The 18,736-nt window shown below is 38.2% G+C and overlaps 2 long non-coding RNA genes across 3 annotated transcripts in view; one reads left to right on the top strand and one right to left on the bottom strand.

Annotated features, from left to right (window-relative positions):
* The window catches only part of LOC123626698, a 26,588-nt gene extending 21,423 nt beyond the window's left edge, over positions 1–5,165 (top strand). The window contains exons 2-3 of the long non-coding RNA XR_006730971.1: positions 2,239–2,373; positions 4,992–5,165. This is a non-coding gene — a long non-coding RNA (uncharacterized LOC123626698). The remainder of the gene's footprint in view (positions 1–2,238; positions 2,374–4,991) is intronic.
* LOC123626699 lies at positions 740–18,736 on the bottom strand. 2 transcript variants are annotated; one of them, XR_006730973.1, is made up of 5 exons: positions 18,589–18,736; positions 11,291–11,429; positions 9,370–9,446; positions 9,188–9,261; positions 740–1,568 (listed from the first exon to the last, which is right to left on the bottom strand). It is a non-coding gene; the product is annotated as an uncharacterized LOC123626699 (long non-coding RNA). The 2 variants fall into 2 exon arrangements; XR_006730972.1 differs by lacking the exon at positions 11,291–11,429.

The raw sequence follows: 18,736 nt of genomic DNA, 5'->3' as shown, positions 1-18,736 counted from the left end.
TATATGTCATATATCACTGTACAATTCATAGTTCCATGCATATGCCAAATTTTCTCTACTGGTTTTAGGTTATTTTTTGGCAAGCATCAGTATTTTTACTTTTTTTTTTTTTTTTTTTGGAGACAGGATCGCACTCAGTCACCTATTCTAAAGTGCAGTGGTGTCATCACAACTCAAAGCAACCTCAAATTTCTGGGCTCAAGTGATCCTCCTGCCTCAGCCTCCTGAGTACCTGGAACTACAAGCATGTGCCACCATGCCTGACTAATTTTTTTTTCCTAATTTTTATAGAGATGCGGTCTTGCTTTTGGTCAGGCTGGTCTTGAACTGCTGGCCTCAAGCAATCTTCCTGCCTCGGCCTCCCAAAGTGCTAGGTTTACAGTCATGAGCCACCATGCCTGGCCATTATTTATACATTTTTCAGTACTTCATTATGTTTAGCACAGTGCCTTACACAAAGTGGGCAACTGTGTATTTTTTTTTTAAGTGTGTAGGAATGACTGAAATTTTGTTGTTTTGTCTGAGTCTTTGTATAATCTCACAGGGTTAAGTTGTATTATTACAGTTCACCATTAGATGTCACTTTCTAACATATGTTCTTACCACTGAATTCCTACTGTCCGGCTTATCAGATCCTAAAAGTTGGCACTCCTCTGTGAGTGCACTTAAACTGAGAAGTTTCTGTCTTTTTTCATCTTGAAGTTTCTTTCCTCTTAAAGTGATTACTCTAAAACAGAAGTGTTTCTTAATTGTAATTTTTATTATCTTTTAGTTTTACATCTAAGTTTGTACAGAACCAACTGATTTTCCTTAAGTTTTCTTTAAATTTGAATACTGGCATCATTTTTTATTTATTTTCTTGGAGCAAAGTCTGGAACTATTATAAGTAATAGTGTGAAGAAGTAGGATATTCAAGAATACCTTTTAAAACATGTTCAAAATATATTCTGTCGGTAGTGTAATTCTGAAAACCATCTCATTCTAGGCGCCTCACTGACCCCAGACTAACTGGAAGTGGATCTTCGCAGAATAAGCTTTGATGGCAACTGTGGGGTTTACTTGGGTTTGTCAAGGAAAGGGAGGACTGAGGGGGCTGTGAAAGGAGGTGTGGAGGTGGAGAAAGAGGAGATTCACAGGGCTCAGTTGCAATCATGGAACACAGTGAAGTGCCGAGAATGAGCTTCCCTCACTCATTCTCTTCCCTTAGGGGACAGGAAAGGTCCAGGCAAGGAGATTTTAGGAATCCCAGAAGCTTTAATGTTTACTGTATTTTTAAGGCCTAGATTTTAAACTTAGTACTATAATCTGTAAGATTTAGAGATATGTTTCAGTTGTTGCCAAATGCCGGGACTCATGATCTAACACAAAGTTCATGGTGAAGGTTTCCTAGGCTCACGCTGTTCCTGACAGACGAGTCCCTCCAAGCTGAGTCAGGAGAGGCCTCTTCTGTGAAACCCTCAGTCATCAGACACCCGAGTGTAGCCCCAGGGTTTTCCCCAGTCTTGCCAGGCACACGTGGAAAATCATCTGGAGGTCGGGTGGCTATTTACTTCTGTTAATCCAGAATACTGAAATTTGAATAAAATAGCAATGTTGTTTCTTAATAATGTAATAAATACCCCTGAAACTAACATCTATTCAAGAATATGATTGTTCCTAATAATTTGTGGCCCTCTGGTATCCTGTTTGCCAGCTTTTCCCATCTTACCCCAGAAGTAACTATTAATACTTTTTGCATTTTCTGTTCATGGTTTTATTTTATTGAAATGCTTTCATTTATCAATATATGCATACAGAATTGGGCTTTCTAAGCCATGATTATAATAAACCAAAGTACAAACAATTAGGGCATTTAAATTCCATTTTATATTGATCAAATTACAAACAATGCATTATTGATAAATGAAATTTTGTCTTGTAATATTTCTGTGCATTAGAATAAAACTTAAATTTATATAAAAAAACATGTTGGCATAAGGTAGCCATTTGTCCTCCTTGGGAAAACCTTAACCCTTTGATTTTTAGACTGTCACTTTTTATGAAGTAATGAAGCAAATGGTAACTTGTATGAAGAAGGTGGTGAGGTGAATGGTAGGGAATGAGGCAGAAAGTTGGCAGTGCTACCTGCTACCTTGGTATGATCAGTAGTCAAGAGGCACTGATGATGTTACTCACTTGTGTTGATAATAATTCAATTTGTAATCTTTTTTTCCCTTATGTTTTTATGTATTACTACAGCTAAAGAAGTAAACAGGTCATGGCACGTTTAACAAAAAGATGACAGGCGGATACAAAAGCTATCCAGCATCTTTGAGCAGCCATTGAGATTATACGGAACCAGAAACAAATTGCCAACATTGACTGTATTACAAAGTAAGTAAATTTAAACAAACAAACAAAAAAATCCCTGTAAAATTTCATGTGAGACCTTGGGGAAAAGTCCAAAAATACTTTATTATGCTAATCAACATATATTACAAAGGACTGAAGTCACTTTTCTTGCAGGAATATATAGTTCTTAGAAAAACAAATACAAAAACATACACAAGCAACTTGTGTTTATAAAATAAATATTAGATAAGTAAAATATCAGTATGTACTATTTATAATAGTTTTGCAGTTATCAGAATTTTTAACTCTTGGTAACTTTAGGTCTTTTATTAAAATGGCTTTTAGTTAATCATTTGCTTTTATGTAGTGAAGCTGTCTAAAAATAGTATACTGTTCATTACTCATTATAATACAGGACAAGCATGGTATGTGCAGTAAGTAAATAACATCTTGGCTGTGTGCTCACACTTGTAACACTAGCACTTTGGGAGGCTGAGGCAGGAGGATATCACCTTAGCCCAGGAGTTGGAGGCTGCAGTGAGCTATGATGATGGCACTGTACTCTAACCGGGGCCACAGAGCCCCTCAAAGACCCTCAAAACAAAACAAAGCAAAACTGTATTAGGTCATAGCCCACTGACAGAATTTTTAACAATTTCATTCTATATTTTAGAAATTATTAAATAAACCACTCAGTTTTTTTTTGTTTTTTTGGTTTTTTTTTGTTTTTTTGTTTTTTTTTTTTTTTTTTTTTTGGTTTTTTTGTTTGTTTTTTTTTTTTGAGACAGAGTCTCACTCTGCTGCCCGGGCTAGAGTGAGTGCCGTGGCGTCAGCCTAGGTCACAGCAACCTCAAACTCCTGCGCTTAAGCAATCCTCCTGCCTCAGCCTCCCGAGTAGCTGGGACTACAGGCATGCGCCACCATGCCCAGCTAATTTTTCTATATATATTTTTAGCTGTCCATATGATTTCTTTCTATTTTAGTAGAGATGGGTCTCGCTCTTGCTCAGGCTGGTCTCGAACTCCTGAGCTCAAACAATCTGTCCACCTCAGCCTCCCAGAGTGCTGGGATTACAGGCATGAGCCACTGCGCCCGGCCAAACCACTCAGTTTTTAAAAAGAAAGTTCCTCCCCACCCCAGTTTCTAATGCTATTTATATTGGTAGACAAAGATTCAGGATACAAAAAAAAAAATCAAACTAATTCATGACTCTTCTATTTACTTATTATATACTAATTATAAGGATGACTTAAAATAAGAACTTGGTTTTATTTTGTTTCTCTGGGTATTTTTAAAGGAATAAAGCCAAATTTATCCTAGCACTCTGGGAGGCCGAGGTGGGCAGATTGTTTGAGCTCAGGAGTTGTTGCTAAAGGCACTGGATATTTTCTGAAGTTCAAAAGCAGAGCTAAAAGCAATTTAAAAAATCCCTTTTTAACAGAAACAACCCCAAGGCATGTTCTTCATGTTTGTATATAACACTGGACACCTCAAAATCCACAGCAATATCATCATCATCAAATACAGGATCTTGAATGTAGTCAGACTTACATTGCAATTTTAAAAGGAAATTCCATGAGTAGAATTTGTGGCCTTTTAAAGCAGTTAAGCCTCAGATCCTCATAATTGATTGAACTCTTAGGAACTAATAATAATCTTTTCTTTTTTTTGAGACAGAGTCTTGCTGTGTTGCCTGGGCTAGAGTGAGTGCCGTGGTGTCAGCCTAGCTCACAGCAACCTCAAACTCCTGGGCTTAAGCGATCCTACTGCCTCAGCCTCCCGAGTACCTGGGACTACAGGCATGCACCACCATGCCCAGCTAATTGGAACTAATGATCTTCTTATCTCAATAACAAAATAGGAGAATGTATCTGTGTTCATTCTAGATGTTTATTCCACCTAAGTATGATGGTATCCAACATTCAGAGTTCATAGCAGTACCTGTCCATGATACCTCCCCAGAAAAGAGTGTTCTGAGTCCTTTTTACCATTTTCTTTTAATTTTCCCTTTTTAAAAGAACTGCTAGTGCTGTATCCAAGAAAGTAGGAAAGGTGCTGTAAGTTACAGAATCACTGCTGAGATTTATTCAGTAATTCAAATCTTTAAAAAAATATGCCTAAGGGAAACTTCTTTCACAAGTTTTATTATTTTGCTATGGAAAGTGTTTTTACTAAAAAGATCAATATGAGCTCAAAATACATATCTGGGATTAAGTCTGATATTTTGATTAATAGTGAAGCTGTCCCTCTGATTTACAGCTCATGTTTATAAATTAATGATAACATAAATTCTATAGATGACTTCATTTGGGAACTAAATAAGCACGAATTTTGGTCTCTCAGTAAAAATGTTTTACATTTCTAGAAATGGAAGGATGTCTTCTAATGTTTAATCATCATAAAATTGAAACAATTGAGTCATTTTATTATTAAAAAAGGAAATACAGTAGTCAGTTGAGGGTTGTATGAAGATACGCATGATAATAGTAGTCCTCTTTTCAGTTTAAATGTCTGTAAACACTATAGTTGTCACATGAATTCATCACTTTTATGTAATTTGGATAGGTGTCATTAAAGCTTTGAAATACTCAGTTACTTAACATTTCTATTAAATATTTATAAAATGTTTTTATGCTTCAGATGATGCCCTTGTTTTACAGATTTCCAATCAAGATGTAAAGGGTGAAGAATCAAAGAACAAAGAATCAGTAACAAGTGAAATTTAAGCCTTTCAATCATGCAGATTCCTAATATGATTCATAACTCATTGTCATGTTATTTCTCTAAATGCCATGTATAGTTTAATGTCCAATAAAATCAAGTTACATATATCACTTCCTTTTCTTTAATCCACAAATTATGCACATCTAATTTGGGTAATTATAACATGGCATTAGAAGTTTATAATTATTTTAAGTAATAGTTATAGTTTAAAGACATGCTTTTGAAACAGATATGGATTTTTTTACTAGTCTCTACTGGCATTATTAGCTAGGCAGTGTGATTGGGGACGTTAACTTATTTTTTATTGACTACTGGGAAAAAACAATCAAAATAGTCAACCTATATGTTTCCTTTCTGTCTTGAGTAACTTTGACTTTGTGTTTTTAGAAGTGATCACATTGTGACTAGCATGATTAGACTAACGGCGGATTGGTAGACTAGTCCCATTCAAGTTAATGTTTCAGAATAGGGCATCGATTAATTACATGTATTGCTTACTTTAGGGTCAAACCCCAGTTAGAAAAATGTGACCTCTGACCTCTTGTGACATGTTTGGCATTGAAATTTCTGAGTTCTCCTGGAGTTCTTCCTGTTGCTACAGATATACATAAGCCCAAACTGTAAGTCCTCTTCGTGTGTAGCTTGACTTTGAAGTTGCAACTAGGTACATATTACTTCTTTTTTTATGTATTATAATTTAACTTGTTGAAGCCCAATTTCCAGGAACTGTTTATTTAAGTTCAAGTTTGCTATGTCTCTCTCTCTGAGAGGAGGAGAATGGCCATTCCTAAGTCACTTCTTTGTAAATAAGTTAGTTTGAAAAACTACCTGTTATTATGCTGCTTATGTAATTCCAAGGATTCTTCATGGAATTACTCATTGTATTCTCCTTTCAATCTATATTGATTTATTATTCTTACGTATCTTATTGTGAAAGTGGATTGGCAGGTATACTTTACCACTGTTATCATTACTATTTTATTTTACCTGATAGCCTTACAGAAGAAGTAGCTAATTCTGAATAACCAAAGTCCATGGTGAATTTTTTCCAGGATGCCAAAATCTGGCATTCATCTTGCCTTGGATTGTTGTCTAGCTGTGTTCATGTGCTTGGCATTTCTTTGCAGTTCTACAGACAAGGCTCAGCCTGGGTGTGGGCTCTGGTCTGGCCACCGCCGCACCCGGGGCAGAGGCTGCGATCCGGCCGGCTGGGGAGCGGGACCCGCCCCAGCCACTGCCGCCCCCACGTCCCCGGCGGGCCTGGCTCCCTGGCTCAGGCATCTCCCTCAGGCTCCTGCCTTCGCCCACAGCCCCTTGTTACCACCTACTCGGTTTCCAGTTCCCCCTTCCCCGTGCAGCCCATTCACCCGCTGGGGTAAAGCCCTGTAGGTGACACCCCCTTAATCTCCCTTCTTCCCAGTGACAGCCTTTCCGCGTTCTCTTTGCCACCGTCTCCGCGTCCTTTAACTCTGACCCTTCCTTCTTTTTCTCTTCCATTTTATCTTGTTCTCCTGTGATCCTCACTCCTTTCTCCCTGTTTTTTTGCTCTTCCTTCTCACCCTCCTCACCGTTTTATCTCCGCTGACCCCTCCTCTCCATGTCCCTTCTCCCATCTGTCCCCTCGGCCAAATTTCCTCCCCCTTATTGGACGTCCTTCCTCGCCCGCTGGCACCCCTGTCCCCATCTCCTTCTCCAGGCTTCAGGGGTCTAAGCAGGAACAATTTGAGGACTGTCTCTTCCCAGGAACTGCAGGGCGGGCAGATGGGGATTTGTAGTTTTCATCTTCCTTTTGTGTTTGGAGAAAGGGGACCTTGGAGGCGTTGAAGAGAGCCTGGAAGCCTTGTTACCTACTGTCACGGCGAAACCTGAGAGATGGTGTGTTACAGCGTGATAAAGAGAGGGCCAACATGATACTAAGACCTTATGAAATATTTAGCTTTTTGACAAAAGTAGCTAAAATTTTGAGCATCTTTTAGTGGGGAGATACAGCTTCAGAAATTTAAAAATATTTATTTACAGGCTTGACTACTGTAACTTAGAAAAAATGATTTTTTTTTTTCTTTTTGGAGGCAGAGACCAAGGGCATTTGAGGACTGACAATGACCTTGCTTCGCAAGTCAGATTGTGACAGCCTCTTTAATACCTTCCAAAGGGTTCATTTGTTTTGCCTTCTCTGCTTTAGTTGGGAAAACCTTATATTTGCAAGTTTTCTTCTTCCTGTTTCAAAATACCTTGAGATTTCAGTTGGTTTTTTTCATTGAGTTGGATTACATGTGGTTTGTGGTACATTTATTAAAAACATTCCTCTGGCCGGGGGCGGTGGCTCACACCTCTAATCCTAGCATTCTGGGAGGCCGAGGCGGGTGGATTGCTTGAGGTCAGGAGTTCGAGACCAGCCTGAGCAAGAGCGAGACCCCGTCTCTACTAAAAATACAAAGAAATTATCTGGCCAACTAAAATATATATACAGAAAAAATTAGCCGAGCATAGTGGTGCATGCCTGTAGTCCCAGCTACTCAGGAGGCTGACGCAGTAGGATTGCTTAAGCCCAGGAGTTTGAGGTTGCTGTGAGCTAGACTGATTTCAGGGCACTCTAGCCCGGACAAGAGTGAGACTCTGTCTCCAAAAAAAAAAAAAAAAAAAAATGGTTGATATATTTAGCTTGAAATCAGGAAGAATGTTTATTTAGGATAACTAAATAAAAACCAAATTAAAGATGAGAAATAAAAGATAGTAAGCATTTCTCATGAATTATCTCCTATTAATTTTATACTAAAATTTAATGTAAAATATTTGCAAAGCTGATATATGATAAAGTTGCAGAGATTAGCAATCTGGGGACTATTTATACTAAAAAGATTAAAATTAATTCCTATGTTCAAACATAACCTCCAGATGACTCAAAGGCTAGCAATGTGAACGTCAAAATTTAAAACATTTACCAGAATATTTAAGAGAATATATTTATGGCCTTGTTGTGGGGAAATATGTAGACCAAAAAAAGAGCTGGAACATCTAATCAGAATTTTAGCCATATAATTCAGACAGTCGGGCAAGAGCTATTCCTACAAAAGCACAGACCTAGACAGTGGCAGGATACATACCAAATCTGAACAGTGGTTGTTTACAAATGATGCGACTATGGATAATTTTTTATAACCTTGTATTTTTGCATTTAACTGTATTTTCTAAATTTCCACACAGTATGTATAATACTAAAGGAAAAAAAACCCCACAGTTTGTTTTAAGGATTCAACAAGATACTGAAAGAATCTTTCACATCAGGTACTACTACTAGAATTATAATACTACTTTACTATAGTGAAATGTATTAATACCACATTAATGAGTAAAATTTAAAAAGCACATACTCTTAGGTGACTCCATTAAATAAAATTAAGCACCTATTTTTTAACAAATTTCAACCCCAACTACAAACAGGATTCTCTTAATTGATAAAGATTTTCATATCTGAAATGAACAGCCATCACTTTTTATCAGAAGACAGTAAAGGTATTTCCATCACCACTGTGATTTGAATGATCTGAGAATGTCACAAAATAGAAAGTAGCAACGTATATATTAGAAGAGATTATACATAGATGATGTACCTATCTACCTAAAAAGTATAGAAGTGTCATCTAAAAAGCAATTAAAATTAAAAATAATAGAATACAATTTTATTCTATTTCTGCACATCTACTATGTGCCAGGCTTTACTCCTAGTGCTTTACATACTTAACTCATAGTTTCACAACAACGCTATGACAGTACTATTAACCTCACTATGTAGACAAAGAGGAGGCTGAGGTACAAAAAGGTTAAGTAAATTGCCCAAATTTATTCATGAAGTTGCTGACAGACCTGGGAATTGAGCCAAAGTTATCTATTTCTGGAGCCCATGGCACTCTAATAACAAAGATCTGATTAAGAACAGCACAAACTAATGACTGCAGCTATTTGTCTATAATGACTGCAACTATTTGTCTACGTGTCCCCCTATACTAGCCTGGGACACTCCTGTGGGAATGGCCTTTGACTTTATCACCACTGTGGCTGATGTCTGCTACAGAACCTCTAGTGAACAGCAGGCACACAGCAATGCACATTTGACTGAATTTGGGAAACACACCTGTAATTAGTAGAAGAGTCATAAATTGAAATTTCAGAAACTTGGTATTTCTGGAAATGAGACCTTTAATCAGCCTAAAAAAAGAGAAATAACTTTGTGAAAAGTAGAAACACAACAAATAATCATAATATGAACAATTAACAAATTTAAAAATGAAGTTCAAAAAACAAATCTTGGCATACCTCAGATACTGAAGGGCAGAGACCACCAATATGTACCACATAACCTTTATCTCTTCGTAAGGGTTCAGCATTCCTTTCTGCTTGTAGAAAAACACAATATACCACAGAAATGATCATTATTGTATTGAGATGTTTAAAAAGAAATGAAAAATTGCTAAATATTTCATGGTTTCTTTTTACTATCACAAAGCTTATTATAAAGTTATCAGCAAATATCAGCATGACCAGACTAAAGACCAAAAACCTGGAGTACAGTGCTAAGATTTCTGGGCCCTAATCATATCTTAAAAAATAAATGGGTTGGATTAGTTAATATTAAGTCTCTCATAGCTCAAATGAATAAATTACATCTAAAAGGAGTAATCAGTTACAGCTGTCCCTTGGTATCCCTGGGGGACTGGTTCTAGGACTCCTTGCAGATACCAAGATCTGAGGATGCTCAAATCCCTTATATAAAATGGCATAGTATTTGCATATAATCCACACACATCTTCCTGTATACTTTAAATCATCTCTAGATTACTTATAATACCTAATACAATGTAAATTCTATGTAAATAGTTGTTATGCTGCATTGTTTAGCAAATAATGACAAGAAAGTTGGTTGAATCCATGAATACAGAACCCATGGGCTGACTGTACATCACAACTAAAACAGTCTGTCATTTGTCCTTGGTTCAGAGAAGTGCTATGAGAACACTGGATGTACACAGGATCTTAACTCCTTAGTGTTAGCACTGGCTAGAGCTAGTGGTTTCAGAGACCTCTTTACACACATTCCTTTGCTGGGGAAATAGCGCACCAAGAAAACCTTTCAATCAGACAAATATCAACAGCAGGTATTATATAGCTTGTGATAATGTTAAGAGCACATACGAAAAAAAGAGACAAATTACTTGAGTTAGACAGCATGATTTTGAAAACCACACATACTAGGATTATAATTTTTTTCTTGCTTGACAAAAAAAATTCAAAGTTCTTAGACTGCAATCTCATAGTCAATATTGTGAAGGGAACCTGGTCTGAAATCAAAAAAGATTCACTAAATCGAGATTTGATGGCCAGGCGCGGTGGCTCACGGGAGCCACCTAGCACTCTGGGAGGCCAAGGCAGGCAGATCGTTTGAGCTCAGGAGTTCGAGAGCAGCCTGAGCAAGAGCGAGATCCCGTCTCTACTAAAAATAGAAAGAAATGATTTGGACGGCTAAAAATCTATATAGAAAAAAATTAGCCGGGCATGGTGGCGCATGCCTGTAGTCCCAGGTTTCGGGAGGCTGAGGCAGAAGGACTGCTTGAGCCCAGGAGTTTGAGGTTGCTGTGAGGTAGGCTGACGCCACGGCACTCACTCTAGCCCGGGCAACAGAGTGAGACTCTGTCTCAAAAAAAAAAAACATATCCACACAAAAAAACCTGTACATGAATTTTCATAGCAGCGTTGTTCATCATAGTTGTTTGGGTTCACTCACTCACTATCCATTAGTGAATAGATAAGTCAAATGCTGTATATCCTACAATGGAATAATATTTAGCCATAAAAAAGAATGATGTACTGACATACACTGTCCAGATCACACTTGAAACATTATGTGAAATGAAAAAAAGCCAGTTGGCCACACAGCATATAATTCCATTTATACCACATATCCAAAGAGGCAAATCTAGAAAGACGAAATATGTTAGTGGTTGCCAGGGGCTGAGGAGAGGGAAAAATGGGGAATGACTATTAATTTCCTTTTTTAGGGAGGGGGGGGTGATGAAAATATTGAAAAATTAGATAGTGGCAAGGGCTGTATAACACTCACTTATGTACTTTAAAAAAGTGATTATGCTATATGAGTAATCTCAATAAGGCTGTTACAGTAAAAAAAAAAATTTCTTCCCTCACTCCCGCAAAACAGAAAAATCGGTTACTTAGGACGTACTCTCAGAAGTACTAAGTTCTGCTCTGTGACATTGCCAAAGTGCTTCTGAAACAGGTTCCACAGATCTGTACTCCCTCCAGCACTGCATTTAGCACCTGTGTCACTGTGTGCACGTCTGAATCAGCACCATCTCTTAAATCTGATAAAAAAAATTTTGTTATTGGTTAAACACTTTCCCCTCCTATTTTCATCATATATTTCTTTTCAAAGGGTCAGTTCTTAGCCTTTAAAATTTACCATCTTTATGCATACAGCACAAATGCTTCAATTTCTCAGGAAATGTAGAAATAGTTACTTTCTCGCCATTTTGGTCAGCAATAATTAACTCATCCCAATGGGTTCCATTTCAGCTTTTAACAATAAAACCTGACTTGAAGTCAAATATTTTGAACAGTTATAAGAACCACTCTGCTTCTCAGACAGGAAAATTAAGAGGGTCACTACAATACAAGTCCACCTGGGTTACGTCTATTTCCAGTTTCCTGACTGCAATTCACTTTCAAGTGAAACGTCCAAGTGGCTCCCAAGATATTTTAAAACCATAAGGTGTGGCAGAAAGGAAATGAAACATTTATCAGCATCTTCTACAAGCCAAGTGCTTTATGTGTATTACTTCATTTAATCTTAATTAGCCTATTACCCTCACTTAAATGAAAAGAAAAATAAAAATCACCAAGGGTAAGAGCTTGCCACGCAGCAAATATGTGCCAGAGTTAGGGATCAAACTGAGGTGTGTCTAACTCCGAAGTCCATATTCTTTCTGCCACTGTACAGCGCTTCCCAAGCTTACAGATTCTGAAAAATCAGAAAGGACTTCAAATGTGGGTTCTGCCATTTACTGTGTGACTAGTTTCTAAGCTTCTTTAGAACAGTCTACAAAAACAAAATAAATGTAAAAAGAGGAGGCTAAAAACTCACTGTGAAATGAAACTTTTTAAAAAATAACATTTTTTTAAAACAGCAAAATGTATGGAATAATTCTAAACACTTTTCTCAAATTTATCTCAAGATTCACTTTCCCTTCCAACAAACAGAGACACCTGCATATCCATTCACAAACATAATGTGGATGAAAAACATTTTTTAGTGACTACACTGCCAGTCTCTAAACAAGAAATACATCATTTCTCAGTAAAAAACTCCACATTGACTACACTGCTTTTTATTTTTCTTTACCATGTGAGAAGTGCTTTGTGCAACACATGCACTGTCCAGGATGTAGCATTGCGGGGTAAGAGAAATGGCTACTGAACAGAAAAACACTACAAGAGCTTGCGAGCAAGCAGTAATACAACACAGAAAACGACATAGCTAAAAACAAGGCAAAACATCAACAGCCTACTCTACCCTAGGTAACAGGTACCTTTCCTGTGGCAAAGGAAAAAACATTTAAATCATAAAACCCTTAAAGGATCTTTGATTGGCTTTAAAAATTGCTACTTTAAGGCCCAGCGCAGTGGCTGGTGCCTGTAAGCCTAGCACTCTGGGAGGCCGAAGGAGGATCCCTTCAGCTCAGGAGTTCAAGACCAGCTTGAGCAAGAGTGAGACCCCATCTCTACCACAAACATAAAAACTTAGCCGGGCATGGTGGCGCATGCCTAAGGAGGATCACTTGAGCCGAGAAGTAGGAGGTTGCAGTGAGATGTGACAACTCCACCGGCACTCTAGCTGTCTCAAAAAAAAAAATTGCTGGCCGGGCATGGTGGCTCAATGCCTGTAATCCTAGCACTCTGGGAGGCTGAGGCGGGCGGATCGTTTGAGCTCAGGAGTTCGAGACCAGCCTGAGCAAGAGCGAGACCCCATCTTTACTAAACATAAAAAAGAAATTATACGGACAGCTAAAAAAATATATAGAAAAATTAGCCAGGCATGGTGGTGCATGCCTGTAGTCCCAGCTACTCGAGAGGCTGAGGCAGGAGGATTGCCTGAGCCCAGGAGTCTGAGGTTGCTGTGAGCAAGGTTGATGCCAGGGCACTCTAGCCCAGGCAACACAGTGAGACTCTGTCTCAAAAAAAAAAAAAAAAATTGCTACCTTAAGACCTAAACAATTACTTGACAAGATTGGGACTGGTAATTTCCAAGAATGCAATACACCAATACATATCAGCAATTCTTCTACAAGAATTTTCACAGTCATAAAACAAAAGTCAAATAAAACATTAACATAAAAATTCTTACATGCTAAATTTTCTTTTTCTAAGAACTCCCTCACTCTGACACATAAAAAGGGTAGCAATATCTAATAAAACTGTCATACTACACATAGATGAAGTCTGTCAAAAAAACACATTTTTCTTCTAGAAGTTTTTAATATTAAGACATCAGTAGGACTTGCACAGTCTAAAAAATATGAACATATTTACAGGCCCATATTTCACCATATGGCTATTTAAAATAATTCTACTTTACATAGAGTCAGGAACGGTTTTTGTTAGCTAGTATAAAACAATCAGGCTATTGTACAATGGCGAGAGAGCTCTTAAGAAAAAAATTACTGCTTAAGTAATTCTTGTCTCCAGTTGACTCTGGCACATTCTGCTCTCCATAAACACCATTGTTTTTAATCACAACTTTACTGACAGCTTTACCCTTGTCAAACAAAATTTTCACTTTCCAATAAGACTCTTTCAAACTAAAGTAACAAAAAACAATGCTTATATGATCATAACATTTGCTAAGGCAAAATGTTATAGAATAGTGTGTATAATAAGACCTTACTTTTGTGAAAAAGCATATATTCACTGATTTATCTGGAAGGACATTCATCAAAATATTACCAGTGGTTGGTTATCTTGCGGTGGTATGAGTAAAGGTTTCTTCTTTACCTTATATGTACTTTCTGATGCTCTATATTAAACACTTTTTTTTCACATGTACATAAGAGAAAGAACAATTTGAGTTAAAGAATAGGAAATGTGGGTATCATATTTTATAATAATTCAATACCACCAGTTCAAATCCACTTATTCAGAATTAACATAAAGCAAATGTTGCTCAAGAAATACCAATAAATTCCCCTGAGCCCACAAAGTTCAATTTTTAAACAATAAACTTCCTCAGATAACAAAATGATCCCTGTAATTTCATGTCTCTTTACTGGAGAGCTGGGGGGAGGGTTGGAAATGGGCTGGAATGTCCAGGTAACCACAGGAAAGATAACAGGGAAAAATTCATTTTTGCTTTACTAAGCAAAAAGTGAAAGCAAATTATTAAGTCAAATAAAACAAAAGTCATTTTATGTTTGAGTACAAGTACAAAATTTGATCATGGAAGATGTCATAAGAAATCTTAGCATGAGTTTCTAAGCGGGCAGGCGACAAAATAGAAATATCAGGGCTCACCATTTAGTCATTTTCAAAGTCACCTCTATTTAATGTGGGCTTATCTAATGTGTTCTAGGAAAAGGAGTGAGCATGTGTTACTATAATTTTGACTGGAATACATTTACAGGTATTTTATAGTGTCAAGATAAAGACAATAGAGACAATTTATTACCAAGTCTTCTTGGCATTTCAATCCAGAAACCCCATTTGGATGCAGTCACAGAGCAGTCTCAACTAAATTCTACTCCATTCACAATCTGGTAGTATTACAGAAAGATTCAAGCATACTTAAGCTTTGAACTGAGGCAGCAAGTCAATATTTAATATGCTAAATTCCAAGTTTTTCCAGGAAGTATGAAAAAAAATCAGAAAAAAATGCTATCACCTAACTAGCAAGCAAGCATTAAGGATAAGCACATGTTTTACTCAGTTCCTCTCAAGAATAAACAGAGAACCTACAATGCCCCATTCTGACGCAGACCTAAAACATTACTAACATTTAACATTCAATAAAATTTTAAAATATTTGTTTCATAAAAACTGAGATTAAAAAAACACTAAAACAGGCCAGGTGGGGTGGCTAGTACCTGTAATCCCAGCAGTTTGGGACGCAGAGACTAGGAGTTCCAGACCAGCCTCGGCAACATAGCAACACCTTGTCTCTACAAAAAATTTGAAAATTAGCTGGGCACGGCAGTGCAAGCTTGTAATCCCAGCTACTCGGGAGGCTGAGGTAGGAGCATCGCTTGAGCCCAGGTGTCTGAGGTTGCAGTGAGTGATAGTCATGCCACTGCACTCCAGCATCGGTGACAGAGTGAGACCCTGTCTCTAAAATTAAAAAAAAAAAAAAACACTACAATAAATCAAAACCAATAAGCATGTTTCATTGTGAGTGAAAAATCTTACAAAACCTTAAAAAATCCTAGATTCATCCTAAAACAGATGAGAAACCTAAGCATTTTCATGTTTTTTAAAAAGACAACTGGGAATTAAAAACATAATAGCAACCTATACTAGACAATAAACATGAAAAATTTGTTATATAGCATTAAAATAAAAATTTTAAAAATCAAAAATGTTTTCTACAAATGCTAATTGATAAACTCTCACAATCCACACAGGCAAACATGGGCACAGCTGCAAATGCCACATTAGCATCATTCTTAATCACTAGATTAATTACATCTAAGAGAAAAGAAATTCCTTCTAGATCACTCTGAAGGGTCTCACAAAAAAACAAACCACCCCCCCCAGCAGACACATCTACCTCGATGAAGAAAACACCAACATTTCAAATATTCCAACAACTACAAAATAGGATAATCCTGGAATTTACTCAGCCTCAAAACATTATGAACTACTCCAACACAGGAATAATACTTTAAAAACATTTACAGTGTTTTCTAAGTACAAAAAATATTCATTATGAATCCTGATTTCTTGGAAAAATTATTTTAACATATCTCAATGCTGTTGACTCTCAAGAATTCTGTTGATGTGCTTATCCAAAAAAACATGCCAGGCACTTTTTATTTAACACACCACAGCCTGCTTCCACTGCTCTGTATCATCACTATTAGATTCTTATCAACACCAGACTGATAGCGGTAAACTGTCAAGAAATACACATTTGTTCCTCCAAGAAATACACATTTAAAGAAAAACTCTCACAACTCTCTACCACTAAAATTTGAGGGATTCCTTTCCTTATTATTCCTAGGAACAACAATCATAAACAGCTAATAGCCAGTAAGTCTAAAATCGAAAAGTTCTATATGAACGTATACATTATTTTCAACAATGTACAAACTATTATAAGCATTGACAAGTCAAAAGGGTCCATCAAAATTCAAAAGCTAACTGCAAAAAAAATAGTAATCTACATTATTTTGTAAAGATCAAGATTGGCTTTGGAGTGCATTAACTCAGACTTCTGAAGAGGCCAAATACTGTTTTTACACATCTATAAATAAGATAAAAATAGGCAATGCAACCTTAGAATAAATGCAATACTAAAAATTTCATCCTCTTTTTAATAAGCAGTTTTATCAGTTGTGAAACTACAGGTAAAGTCCATATATGGAACCACAAATTGTTACTAATAATCCTTCCAATTTCAGCACTATCAAGTTAATACTGTATTTGTTTGTAAATAGTAAAGAAAAGGACAAAATAAAATTCCTGAAATGGTGCTTTACTTAAAAACGTTTCTTATGGAAAAGGAATCCAATGTTTATCATCAGTGATTTTTAAACACAGAAAATATTGTTGTTGCAAAGATTATTTACAGAACACAGAACCAGAAATACATGACCTTTCAATAAATACACTGTACTAAAATCTTCTTGTGAAAGATAATAAAAACACCAGTTTGTTAATTCTCTTCCTCCCTTCTTTTTAAAATGTAGATAGATTTTACTAAACAGACAATAGGAAAGTGTAACCCAATACTCTTAGCCCTTTTAAGCTACCTATTAACTATTAAATAGACTGTTAGGAATTTACAGTTCCTGCAATTCACCTGCCATCTTTCCCAACTTAAAGCAGGCACTAGGCGTTTAAGACAGCCTCCACTTGCAACATCGATTATAAGAAAGAACTTTATGCTTGTTTTAAAAAAGGATTATTGTGAGTTTTGTTCACCCCCAGAAACAGCACTCAACACAGATCTCAGCACATAATAGATGTTTAATGAATATCTGCTGAGGAAATGGTAATGTTTAATTGTATTAGTGCAACATTAGGTTTTTTTTTTTTTTTTTCTCCTTCAATTTACAGTTCCCCCTTGTTGGAAAAGAAACTAAAGACCATACCAGTCCCTCAAAAACACATCAACAACTTTATTCACAATGAAAAATAAAGCTGGGTCTCAAAATACAATCCCAGCGCCTCTTTATGTTCTCCATTATTTTTAAAGAAAATGAGAAATAAAGCCTACTTTTAAGAAATGGATAATGTATACCAACTTTTCTCAAAATAAAAAATTCACATTTCAAACTTATTTTCTATGTTAGTAGCACTGAGCGTAACAACTGATTTTCCAAAGTATGCATATATTGGGTAAAAATCAAAAACAAGCATATAAACAAAACTACGTGGTTTTTTCCAACGTTTTTTCCTTAATCTCAGTCAAAAGGGTATGTGCCTAAATTTTACTAGATGTGAGACCCGCTTTGTCTGATGTTTCCAGATTCATTCGTTCAACAAATATTTTAATGAGCATCTACTGTATTCCAAGCCCTTTAACGTTTAAATTTTTTAAGCTGCACACCACCACCAAATTCCTCTACGAAGCCTCATCATTTAAAATAATTGCAAGGTAATAAGGAATCTCAACACTGTTTCTTGCACATATTTAAGTCAGTGGATTGGGGCGCTTTTTCAGCTGTTAAAGCGGCAGAGCGAGCCGCTACCCACCACGCCCGGGACCAAAGTCACAACCCGCAGCCACAGCCGGTGAAACCACCTGCGGGAGTCGCCCGCGCTCCTCCGACGAGGCGGCGGGACTTTCGCTCCGAGCCCGGCGAGCTCCGCGGCGGGACCGGCGGGCGGGACGCGCCGGGCGCCTCGGGCGACAGTCGGGGCTCCGGAGCCGGGTCCCCGCCCCGCCAGGGTGCACCCGGAGACCCCGGTGTCCCCGCCCGCCCCTCGCGACCGCCAGACCCGCCAAGTGGGGGAGGGGCCCGCATTTCCGTGTCCCCGCGCGGGCGCTCGGCCGCCTCAGTGCCCGCCTGCCTGAATTCCGAGCTGCGCTCGCGTCCGTTCCTCAGAGAGAACGGACGAAACCCAAAGGGCGGTCCTCGGGGAAGAGACCTCGCCCAAACCTGGAAGCGGAGCCGCAGGCGCAGCCCGCAGCGCGCGGCTGGCAGGGCCGGGCCGCGATCACCGCGGAGCCCTCGGGGACCGGGGTTCGGGGCTTCAGGCCGCCGCGCAAGGGCCTGAGAAGGCGAGGCGCGGGGCCGGCGCTGCACTCACCATCGCCTTTGCCTCAGCCGCCCAGCCCCGCTCTCGGGCCGGCTTCACGGCTCCTGCCGCCCCCACGCCCGCAGCTGCGCTGCCGGCGCGCTCGCCGCTTCCCCGCTCCCTCCGCCCGGCCCTCACTTGTGCGCGTGCGCACGCGCAG

The sequence above is a fragment of the Lemur catta genome, chromosome 22 (assembly GCF_020740605.2).
Source record: "Lemur catta isolate mLemCat1 chromosome 22, mLemCat1.pri, whole genome shotgun sequence".
In the NCBI taxonomy this organism is placed as follows: domain Eukaryota; kingdom Metazoa; phylum Chordata; class Mammalia; order Primates; family Lemuridae; genus Lemur; species Lemur catta.
Note: the sequence above shows the minus strand (reverse complement) of the source record. Positions and strands in the feature narration are given on the sequence as shown.